This window comes from Lissotriton helveticus, chromosome 5_1 (assembly GCF_964261635.1).
Source record: "Lissotriton helveticus chromosome 5_1, aLisHel1.1, whole genome shotgun sequence".
Taxonomy (NCBI): Eukaryota; Metazoa; Chordata; class Amphibia; order Caudata; family Salamandridae; genus Lissotriton; species Lissotriton helveticus.
In genome coordinates this window covers 1083020506-1083032915 of record NC_136065.1, presented here as the reverse complement: position 1 = coordinate 1083032915, position 12410 = coordinate 1083020506, and the positions used below count along the sequence as shown (strand labels likewise).

The window sequence follows — 12410 nt, the reverse complement described above, 5'->3', positions numbered from 1 at the left end:
TAGTTCTCTCAGGACAGTACTAGATTCACCTGGATTAAAGGTACACCGAAAGCGTATTCTCCGCACATATTGGAGTGCAACTACTGTCCCCTCAACAAGCCATGTTGAAACTGACAGCGAGTTTGAAATGGAGGGAATTTTACCACTAACTGTGGGAGAGACATCTTCTTGGTAAAATCTGTGCATTCTAGGCTAACTGGGAATTTTTACTAATTCCTCTTCCACTAATGAATGATGGCATCCATGGAGACCATTAGTTGTATAAATGGGCTTGTCTGCAAGGCCACGATGCATGTTGTAGAAAATAGTGTTTCCCGCCATTGCCTGCCGTTTGGATACAGAGCATCCATCTGGATCCAGTATTTTGCAATTGTTTGGGTTTGGGAAGAAGTTTTGCAATTCCTGCTGGGACGACAATGTGCTTAAATAAAGCTTTCCTCAATGCTAGAGCTAAGCCTACGAATGAGGGAGAAAGTATAAATGTCTGCCCTTGCTTGAAGAACAGGAGACGAGTTACCTGGGATGGTGAGTATTTACCCTTGAACAATAGAATAACAATGCAGAGGCTCATCTGAGATCTATTTCGAGAGTGACTCAAGGAGCTGCAGCCACACAGATCTTGAACCTAGATAAAACCTTAGTGAATCTGAAGCAGCTGCATTTGCGCATCACAAGAAGCTGGAGAATGCACGAGTGAGCCTGCACTGTCCCTCAACATGCCCTCTGAATATCTGTTGTAGAGAGCATAAGCAAGCACTTGGAACAATGAACCAGAGACACAACACACTTCCTAGATAATGTTAACAACCCCTATTTATAACATCATGGAAGAATCTATAAAACATATTTTGGCTTCCAAACTTTACTGTTTTTTCCATTTCACCCTTTTTACTTGGAGAAAATGGATAACACGTTACCCTGAACAATCTACAACACACAATATGTGAGTTATCGTGATTTAAAGGGTTCATTGTCCCCTATGAATGTCTTCTAGTCATGCTGGTGCCCCAAGATCTGTAGTTACCGCAGCAAAAAATACAGTAACCGATACCAATTTGTCACAAGATAACAGAACCCTGAACTTTGGGATAAACTTGGATGCTAGCCACAAGTTCCCAGTGACCTCATTTCCAAACATGAATTTGTATGTGACACCAGTTGGAGCATCTGAACTATGTCCGACACAGACAGCTGAAAGCCTGTTTGCTGGTTTGTTAATAGAATAATTTAACTATATCCAGGATGCTCGGTTGGAATACTGGAGAAAGACGGCGATATGAAATCACAATAACAATGAGAATTTATAAAGCACAGAATACAAATAAGCATTACTTTTTGGCACTAACTCATGTGTCAATTATTTCCCAGCTCAAATTGACCATGTTATCAAACTGCATCAATGAAAAAAAGTAAACCTTCTAAGGATTCATATTTAGGCACATGACCCACTGAATTATTTTACCAGGATTGGAATTTATGAGCTGCGGTTTAAGCAATAACTTTTGCAATGAATTAACTCGTTGAGCTATATTATTAGCATACAACTCAGTAATACACAGCTTACATCTGACGCCCTACAGCATGCACATTAACCCTATAAGCTTCTGTATGCCAATTCACACAAACATCTCATGGGAGGATTCTGCATAACGCTCCACTATCAAAAAACAAGATGTGTTTGGTACGTCAATAAGTAAACCGGAAGAGTTCTGCTATGACGTTTCTCCTATATTTGTTAATTTCTCTGGTATCAAAATGTGTACTGACAGCTTAAAAACGGTCACTGGCTCTATCCTACATTCAGGGACAGCTTTAGCGTCAGAGGCGCCTGGTACGACAATTTCTCGGGGCGCCCCCAACCTCCATGACCTCCTTCCTTCTACACAGATTCCCTCACTACCACCTTCCAACAGTGCCATTCATTTCGCAACAGCCCCTCTCCCACAAGCATTTCATTTTTTTTTATAGCGCAACTCATAACAAGCCTACGATACCAGTGCACTTTACATCACATAACACGTTTTACAGAGGCAATAAACCGTACGTGTGGAAATCATTCTATATGAGATGTATGTAACACAAACAACGAGAATTAATTACCGTTCTGTGATCTGCCTGTACACCTTCTTTGCAGCAGATATATTAACCCTCTATAACACTCTATGATGAGTGAAAGCTGCCACTAGACAAAAAGCCCATCCCTCTCTAGCCGAAACATTAACCACCTAGTTATCTTGACATTTGTATTGCTGCCTGAAAACTGCTAGGCACGCAAGGAATCAGCAGGTGCTTTAAAAACCGAAAGTTACTTCTGAACAAAGCGCCTCTCCCGAGGTCAACGCCGGGTGCAGCTATTAGGCGGTGCTACGCTGGCATTAATACCTGGACATCATACTGGTCGTTAGGACTAAGGATGCATTAGTTGAGAATCACTCCAATTTAGAGGCTCCCTAGTCGCCGATCTAATGGCACACAATACTTCTCCAACAACGATCAATGCTTAACTTTATGCCCAAAGATCCCTTAACTGAAGAGATGGGGGACTTCAGAAATATCACCACAGTCGCCACCCCAATCCCACCCATTAAACCAGCACCTATTCGCCAACGACCTAATGATGAGCCTCAATACAGCGATATGGAGAAGATCACATATCCACGCTGAAAACAATGCAAAATTGGGTTACGGCACCTCATTCCCAGCACCTTTTTAACGACCGAGTTTGCAGGCACTCGGGATATTAGTCCTGCTGGTTTACCTGTAGGTGCTCCGACTGGCCGCTGTATCCCTCTCCCTTTCACTCCTCCACAGGCTCTTATGTGGATTTACCATCCTTCCAGGCATTTCCGGTTTGAATCGAAAGCCGAAGGCACGCACGCACGCAACCCAATCAAGGTCGATCGCCGAGCCATCGAACGTCTATAGCTGCAGAACTATCATATCCCGAAGCTGGCGCGGCGTGATAATTTACTTGCAGAATCTATATGCTGTGCGCGACGTACTGCAAGACAAACAGCTCCAGAACCCGCCGCCTCCCATATTCTCACGATGGTGATAAGAACTTTTTAGGAAACTATAATTTAGCTCGTGGTCAAAGGCAAGCACAGAAATATCATGGTAGTATCAAGAGAAATAAAACACAGCCTCTTTGAGCTAGATATATATCATTCACTCTCCAAGAGTCAGCAAAACATAGGAGTCCGACCTTTTTCACAAGCATTGGCAAAGTCAATAGGTCTCGTCTATACAAGACCTATTGGCTTTAGCAATGTGTTTTAGTCATGTTGTGACTGCTGTTCAGCATGGCTAAAAAGTTACTGTCATAGACTGAATTAGGGAGAGAATAGTGTGGTAGAGGGGAGTAGAGTACATTGGGGCGGAAGAGGGTGGAGTGGGTTGCATTGAGGTTGTGGGATGGATTGGAATAGAGTGCAGTGGATTTGATTGGAGTGGGGTGGATTGAACTGGGGAGGGGTGGATTAGATTGGGGCGGGTGGATTTGAGTGGGAGGATTGGAGTGATTGGAGTGATTGGAGGATTGGAGTGATTGGACACGAGTCAGGTGGATTGGATTGAGTGGGGCGGATTGGATTAGAGGGGAGTGGTTTGGAGTGGGGTGAATTGAATTGGAGTGGATTTGGCAGTGTGTATTGGAGTGGGGTCCATTGGATTAGACTGCTGTGGGTTGGATTGGACTGGAGTAGGGTGGATTGGTGTGGATTAGAGTGGTGTGGATTGGATTGAGTGGGATGTATTGGATGGGGTGCATTGAATTGAAGTGGGTGGATTGTAGTGATTGGACTTGGGTCCGGTAGATTGGATTGGGGTGGGATGTTTTGGACAGGAGTGGGGTGAATTGAAGTAGAGTGGATTGGGTGGGGTGGATTCGAGTGGGGTGGAATGTATTAGACTGAAGTGAGGTGGAGTGGGGTGGATTGGATGTGGTGCAATGGATTGGATTGAAGTGGGGGGATTTGAGTGGGGTGCATTGGGTGGGAAGGATTGGGTTGTGGTAGATTGTATTGGGGTGGTGTGTATTGGAGTGAGGTGAATAGGATTGGGGTGATTGGATGGGGTGGATTGGATTGGGTAGAGCGGGGTGGATTGGGTAGAGCAGGGTGGATTGGAGAGGGGTGGATTGGAGTGGCGTGGATTGGATTGGAGTGGGGTGGATTGGATGGATTTCATTGGAGTGGGGTCGATTGAACTGGGGTGGATGAATTGGAGTAGGATGGATTTAATTGGAGTGTGTGGATTAGATTTGAGTGGGGTGAAGTGCAGTGTGGTGGATTAAACTGGAGTGGATTGGATTGGAGTGGGGCGGATTGGATTGAACTTAAGTGGAGCGGGTGGATTGGACTGGAGTGGGTCGGGTGGATTGGACGGGAGTGGGCTGGGGTTCATTGGACTTGAGAGGTGTGAATTGTAATGAAGTGTGGTGTATTGGATTGGAGCAGTGTTTATTTGGATGGAGTGGGTGGATTGGGGTGGAGTGGGGTGGATTGGATTGGATTGGAGAAAGTAGATTAGATCAAGGTGGGGTGGATAGGGTAAGTGGATTGGATTGAGGTGGGATGGATTGGAATGGGGTGGATTGGAGTGGGAAGTGTATTTTATTGGATGGGCTGGATTGGGGTGGGGGTGGACTGGATTGTGGTATGGTGAAATGGGGTGAGGTGGATTGGTGTGGGGTGGGTTGGAGTGGGGTGAATTGGATTGGAGTGGAATGAGGTGGAGTTTGCAGAGTGGAGTGGATTGGACTGGGGTGGATTGGGTTGGATGGGGTGGATTGGAGGGGGGTGGACTGGATTGGAGTGAGTTAAATTGTGGTGCATTGGGTTGGAGTGGGATGGATTACATTGGAGTGGAGTGGATTAGATTGGAGTGGGGTGGATTGGACTGGTGTAGGGCAGATTGGATTGGAGTGGGGCGGATTAAGGTGGATTGGAGTGGGGTGATTTAAGTTGGATTGGAGTGGGGTGATTAAGGTGGATTGGGGTGGTGGATTGGATTGGCATACAGGGGAGTGGGTCAATTGGATTGGTGTGGATTGGAGTTGGATGTATTAGAGTGGAGTTGGTTGATTGGAGTGGGGTGGATTGGGTTGCAGTGGATTGGATAAGAGTGGGGTGGATTGTATTGATTTGGAGTAGAGTGGATTAGATTAGAGCAGGGTGGATTTACTTGCAGTGGGGTGAATTGGAGAATGGTGGATTTGGCTGGGATGGGGTGGATTGGAATGGAATGGAGTGGGGTGGATTGGATTCAGAGTGGGGTAGATTGGATTTGGGTGGATTGGAGTGTGGCACATTGGATTGGTGTGGGTGGGGTCGATTGTGATGAGGTGTTTGGATTTAATTGGAGTGGGGTGCAGTGGGGTTGATTGGGGTGGACTGTGGGTTGGATTGGATTGGTCTGGGGTGGATTGGATTGTTTTCAGATGGATTGGATTGGTCGGGGATATTGGATTAGATTAGTGTGGATTGGTGCAGGGTGGATTGGTGAGGGCTGATTGGGGTGTACTGCACGATTATATATTACAGGATGATTTCCGGAATTACACATAAGAAAGAAAGAATGTCACAACTAGTTAATCGTCATTTGTTGAGGATAGAGCACATGATCAACAAGCATTGGAAATGCAATAGGTCTCGCACCATTAGAGTTAGTGCTTTTAGAATTGTTTATGGGTTTTTTTTGTAAATGTTTAGCATTTTTGTTTCCTGTAGCCAATGCTAAAGAATTACAAATAAAAAAAGCCATAAACATTTCTTAAAGCTGTAACTGAAATGGTCTGAGACCTATTGCACTGTGTGAGGGTGAGGGGTTGAGGGGTGAGTGAGGGTGAGGGGTTGAGGGTGAGTGAGGGTGAGTGAGGGTGAGGGGTTGAGTGTGAGTGAGGGTGAGGAGTTGAGGGTGAGTGAGGGTGAGGGAGGGTGAGGGTGAGTGAGGGTGAGTGAGGGTGAGGGTGAGTGAGGGTGAGGGTGAGTGAGGGTGAGGGTGAGTGAGGGTGAGGGTGAGGGTGGGTAAGGGTGGGTGAGGGTGAGTGAGGGTGAGTGAGGGTGAGTGGTTGAGGGTGAGTGGTTGAGGGTGAGTGGTTGAGGGTGAGTGGTTGAGGGTGAGTGGTTGAGGGTGAGTGGTTGAGGGTGAGTGGTTGAGGGTGAGTGAGGGTGAGGGTGAGTGAGGGTGAGGGGTTGAGGGTGAGTGAGGGTGAGTGAGGGTGAGGGGTTGAGGGTGAGTGAGGGTGAGTGAGGGTGAGGGGTTGAGGGTGAGTGAGGGTGAGGGGTTGAGGGTGAGTGAGGGTGAGTGAGGGTGAGGGGTTGAGGGTGAGTGAGGGTGAGGGGTTGAGGGTGAGTGAGGGTGAGGGAGGGTGAGGGTGAGTGAGGGTGAGGGTGAGTGAGGGTGAGGGAGGGTGAGGGTGAGTGAGGGTGAGGGTGAGTGAGGGTGAGTGAGGGTGAGGGGTTGAGGTTGAGGGTGAGGTGTTGAGGGTGAGTGAGGTGTTGAGGGTGAGTGAGGGTGAGGGAGAGTGAGGGTGAGGGGTTGAGGGTGAGTGAGGGTGGAGGGTGAGGGGGTGAGGGGGTGAGGGTGAGGGTGAGGGGGTGAGGGGTTGAGGGTGAGTGAGGGTGAGGGGTTGAGGGTGAGTGAGGATGAGTGAGGGGTTGAGGGTGAGGGGTTGAGGGTGAGTGAGGGTGAGTGAGGGTGAGGGTGAGGGATTGAGGGTGAGTGAGGGTGAGTGAGTGTGAGTGGTTGAGGGGGAGTGAGGGTGAGGGTGAGTGAGGATGAGGTGTTGAGGGTGGGTGAGGGTGAGTGAGGGTGAGTGAGGGTGAGGAGTTGAGGGTGAGTGAGGGTGAGTGAGGGTGAGGGTTTGAGGGTGAGTGAGGGTGAGGGGTTGAGGGTGGGTGAGGGTGAGTGAGGGTGAGGGGTTGAGGGTGAGTGAGGATGAGTGAGGGGTTGAGGGTGAGTGAGGGTGAGGGGTTTAAGGTGAGTGAGGGTGAGTGAGGGTGAGGGGTTTAAGGTGAGTGAGGGTGAGGGTGAGTGAGGGTGAGTGAGGGTGGGGGGTTGAGGGTGAGTGAGGGTGGGTGAGGGTGACTGAGGGTGAGGGTGAGTGAGGGTGAGGGGTTGAGGGTGAGTGGTTGATGGTGAGTGAGGGAGAGGGGTTGAGGGTGAGGGGTTGAGGGTGAGTGAGGGTGAGGGGTTGAGGGTGAGTGAGGGTGAGGGTGAGTGAGGGTGAGGGTGAGTGAGGGTGAGGGGTTGAGGGTGAGGGGTTGAGGGGTTGAGGGTGAGGGGTTGAGGGTGAGTGAGGGTGAGGGTGAGGGGTTGAGGGTGAGTGAGGGTGAGGGTGAGTGAGGGTGAGTGAGGGTGAGGGGGTGAGGGTGAGTGAGGGAGGGTGAGGGGTTGAGGGGGAGGGGTCGAGGGGGAGGGGTCGAGGGTGAGTGAGGGTGAGGGGTTGAGGGTGAGGGGTTGAGGGTGAGTGAGGGTGAGGGGTTGAGGGTGAGTGAGGGTGAGGGGTTGAGGGTGAGTGAGGATGAGTGAGAGTGAGGGTGAGTGAGGGGTTGAGGGTGAGGGGTTGAGGGTGAGTGAGGGTGAGGTGTTGAGGGTGAGTGAGGGTGAGGGTGAGTGAGGGTGAGGGGTTGAGGGTGTGTGTGTGTGACAGTAACTTGTGTGTGTGAGGGCAGTGTGTGTCAATGCAACGGGGCTCATGTTATCGACCTCAGAAGCATTAAAAGTGTGTCTTGGAACGTCTGAGGGCAGCTCGTGTTACAAGCTTGCTTTGAAGATGGTCATGCAGTGCTGGGAGTGGAGCAGATGGTCCTGTTTATGACCTGCAGAGCGCGTGTGAAGTGGGCGCGGATGAAGTGACTGGGGGGTGAGGGGTGTGCAGCCTGGTGTGCTGAAGCCTGGCAGCAGAGGCGGCGCGCGCCAGCAGAGGCGGCGCCTGCACACAAATTGGCTAAGTGGCTAAGTGGCTGGTGGCAAATGGACGCACATCAAAGGAGCCGCGAAAGTAGCATGCAAGCAGAGGAACCAGAGACTCATCTGATATCAATATTGTTCTCCTTCTGGGAGTGAGAAACTCCAGCTTTTAGAATGGTTTCATCACTCATCAAAAACACAATTCTACAACCAGAGACACTATCATTTCCCATTCTGCGTACAGATCTTCCCATGTGTAGGAGTGGTCCCAGTCACCGGATAAGTCCCAGCTGCGGCATTTTTTGCATAGCCATCTTTTTATTTGCGTACCTAATAATGTTTGATCTATACACCAATGCTATCGGACTCCATTCTGCCCCGCTCTATCATGGGCCGATTGCAGGATGCCCGATAGCTTCTTGCGACCTTTGGCGCCCCTAGACCACCTTCGCTCAGTAGTAAATACAATTATTTATATTGGAATTGAGTAATGTCTTTTCTGACTTGCTTTTCATTTCATGCATCACAGCCTCCCTACAATGTAACTACGAAAGGTTGGTATGGCAGGAAAGCTGCCACTTTAACAAGTGTCTGCTTGCAAAATGTGATTACCGCAGCCAGGTCTAATAGTTTGAAGCACACACTTCCAGCAGAAACAAGGAGAAGGGGGACTTACGGAAGGGCAATGCACCCCATAGGTCAGAAACAAATACCCCAAACATGGCAGTACACACACCACAGGGCAGGAAGAAGGGGCACCGACAGGGCAACACACAGGGCAGGGAGCAGGGATCCCGACAGGACAGCGCACAACACAGGGCAGGGAGAATGGGCAGCGCACACTACAGGGCGGGAGAAAAGGGAACTGACAGATTAGCGCACACCACAAGGCAGGGAGAAGCGTTATTGATAGGGCAGGGAAAAGCGGTACTGACCATGCAGTGCATGCAATGGGGAATCGAAAAGTGGCACTGACAGGGAAGCGCACAGGACAGGGAAAAGCGCCACTGACAGGAAAGCACACACCACAGGCAGGGAGGAGCGCCACTGACAGGGAAGCACACACCACAGGCAGGGAGAAGCGCCACTGACTGGGAAGCACAGGGCAGAGGGAAACTGCGCTGGTAAAGTAGCACACAGACAGAAATGCGAGATGCGCGCAGTGAGAGGGCAGGGAGACCGGCGTGCACTGGCAGAAGCGAGGGAGGCCTATTGTGCGAGTGTAAGATGGAGAATGACCTGTGCTGGGAATGGACCGGAGGATGCGCTCAATCACAGGGAAAGGCAAACGCTGAAACTGAGGGTGAACGGATGCGCAAAGAAGCATGCAGAGCAGCAGCGCTAGAAAAGCGAGCCAGCAACAAAGGATGACTGCCCGGAGGTCGTGATCAGATGTGGGAACAGAGACAGAATATACAGCTTCAGAGTGAGACGACGAGTGTCGACGGGGGATTGGAAAGAAGAGCAGTCAAGGGAACGGATTCTGCCATGATATGGCCGTAGAAGCTGAAGAAAAAGATCCAGTCGATCAGGGAGACTGAACAAGAGACCAAGAACGCTGGGCGCAGTGAGCCCCAAGGCAGCGCTAGATCGCCTTGCGATTCCCATCCAGACCCACATCTACCTCGGGCCAAGTCCCATCAGGAAAAAAAGCAACAATTAAAGAGAGTCCTGGACAGCAGATGACAACCTTGCAGGGTGGGATCTACGTGCTACTCTTCAGAAGCGAGAAAGCTGTCAGTCCCGCTCGCCTCCTACACAGCCCCTGCTGTACCACAATCAGAAGGAACGTGACGAGCGCCGTCAGCCAGACGCCAAGCAGGAAGGCAGCGTTTAACAAGCATCAACAAGGCTAGCGGCAGGCAGGCAGGGGAGGAGAGGAGGAGGGGGGAGGAGAGTAGGGGAGGCACGGCCTAGCGGCCGTGCAATCAAGTAGTGAGGGGGCGGAGCTGGGGGAGGCTGTGGAAGAGAGTAGGCAAGGCGACACGGCGGGAGGGGGCGGAGCGGGTAAACAAAGACGGACATGCACGCGCCCGTGACTTTTAAGGTCAATGCGCATGCGCATAAGCTTAATGCGCATGCGCATTGACCTTAAAAGTCACGGGCACTGCAAGGAATCGCCACGATTCCTTGCAAGTTAGATAAAGTGTGGATGAGCCCCTATAGTCTCGCTTGCTCGATGCGCATGCGCATCGACAGGCGAGACCTAAAAACAAAACAAAGCATGAGTACAAAGTAAGAAAAGAAGGCTTGGCAAAATAAAAGAAAGTTAATTATAGTAAATAAGACTTTGCAATGTTGTTTGTCTCCTGGGTACATTTTGCCAGTCACACACCTTCTGTTTGAAGGGCACTGGAAATTAAAACTAACGAAGCAGTGCCTCATTCACTTCAGGAGCAGCAGTCGGACATTAATTAAGTTGAATCAATCAGGGCTTTGTCCCTGCTCCACAGAAAGGAACGGAAATGAAGCTTGGCCTGCGGTGATCAAATACAAGGCTGTAAATAGGAGTTCCATGCAAGCCAATAAATTGTAAGCAATGGGCGGGCACCAAGCCCTTTTTATTAACAATAGTGTCTCGCAAGCGATAGGCATGCACTAGTGCATGCTATTGCAGGCTCGACCCTAAATATGTTAGAGTGGAATTGTGTCCCCAATTCTACCCTTCTTCACTTTTCTTCTTTACATCTTTATTTCCGTCTTTGCATTCTTTTTTCGACCCTTATTCTATTTGTCATTCTATTATTATATTCTTTACATCTTTTATCTTTTTTTAAACCTTATTTGAGTCCATTGCCACCCTTGTGTCCCCACACTTGCAGTTATTGCCGCAGATTTGCACCATTCAGATCTCTGGTGCAAACTCAAGTAAAAACTGCACTCAAGCCAATGTACCTTTACTCCTTGACTGAGACATAACACATGCATGGCAATAGATCCAATTCAGGTGGGAGACTTCAGAATTTTGAGGTAAAATTTTTTTTTTTTAAATAAGGTAACCCAGAACAACCAACACCTTTTCATTCTTTCATTGTGATGGGCTTTCTAACTTTATGTAAGGCAAAGAATCAACTGAGCAGCTTGGAACACCTCTAAATTTATTATCCATTTACAGCTCATTCAAGCCCCAAGCAACTATGGTCTGATCATGGACAATCCTCTTTGTTGTCCCCCAAATCTTTAAGGGGATCCCAGTCCTTCAGGGGGCCCCAGTCAGGGAAAAGCCTTTGAATATTTTTGAGATATTGGAGACCTGGCAGCCCTTTTCCATTTTGTTAAGGGGGCCCAATCATTTTTGCATTATGGAACTGTCATGAAAGCTTAATGATGGGGCCCCTCAAAAGGTGGGACAGTGGGCCAGAGCCCACTTTGCCCATAACTTAAAACATCTCTAATATTGACCAAAATAAGTAGTTTTCTAGATTAGCTTTAGGCAAATAAAATCCCAAAATATGTCTAATTTGAGTTAATACCTCAATTAACTGTTGTCTTTGAATATACTTTCCCTTGGGTAAAGGGTCTATTGCCTCATCTTGAACCAGGTCCTCTAGTCTGGGCTGTTTAGCAAGGGGCTGATTCCCTTGCAGAGGATTAGCTACTGCTTGATCAATCATGATTTAAAGATCCCTTTTGGGAATAGTACCTACTGGATTCTTATCATGGACAAGCATAGGTTTAGGTTCTTGTGCCATTAAAGTGTCAGGATCGCGGTGACACTCCCGCACGAAACGCGCCGCGAACATCATAAGGATTCGAGTGCGTTGCCCGGAGTGAGAGGCAATGCTATGTCACAGCCGAATCAGGGTCTGCCATAGTGTCGGTCTGCCTCGGACAGCAGAGTAACGCCGGAAGACGCGTCACAAGAAGCAGGGGACTACGAGCACCATCAGGCCCTGCGCGGACATGCGCAGACACAAACGGCTTAAATGGAAGCCGGGAACCAGAAACAGCATCAGATATTGCCGTACCCTAGCAGTGATAGTCGGGATTTAAGGAGCTCGGGCCCCGTGTAGGGAATTACCTTGTGACTAACGAGCCGTGCAGCCTCAGGGGAAGCGAGCCTGTCCTCTTCTGTGATTCCACTCCGGGAAACGGCTCAGCGTAAGGGTTTGGACATTGACGGGCAAGGCAATTCCCCCCAGACATCGGAGCTGCGTCAGTTACACTTTAGCTGACTCTGGCCTATATCTCGCCCTGCCTCAGCAAAACGGAACTCGAGCGGCATTTTCGGCCGCTATTTAGCACAGTGCCCTCCGTTGGCGGGCCACCAGGAAGGTGGTAATTGCGGAGGACGGTTGGTCCCTGGATTCGCTCGGCATTGTCGGCCGAGGGGGTTCCGTGGTGAATTGCTGGAAGGCAAGGGATATCGTTGACATTTTCCTTATTTCATATCTTGTATGATTTCATGTGCACTAGTGACAGAATAAACTAGCACAACTACTTTCATTATTACGTGTCTGTGGTTTTTCCGGAAGGAAGAGACTTGCTATTGTTAC

The 12410-nt window shown here is 49.3% G+C and overlaps 1 protein-coding gene across 1 annotated transcript in view; it reads right to left on the bottom strand.

Moving 5' to 3' along the window:
• Positions 1-2858, bottom strand: part of SLC68A1 (solute carrier family 68 member 1) — a 185854-nt gene extending 182996 nt beyond the window's left edge. The window contains exon 1 of the mRNA XM_078643652.1: positions 2759-2858. The gene's annotated coding sequence lies outside the window, so the exon portion shown is untranslated. The remainder of the gene's footprint in view (positions 1-2758) is intronic.
• Between the last annotated feature and the right edge of the window lie 9552 nt (positions 2859-12410).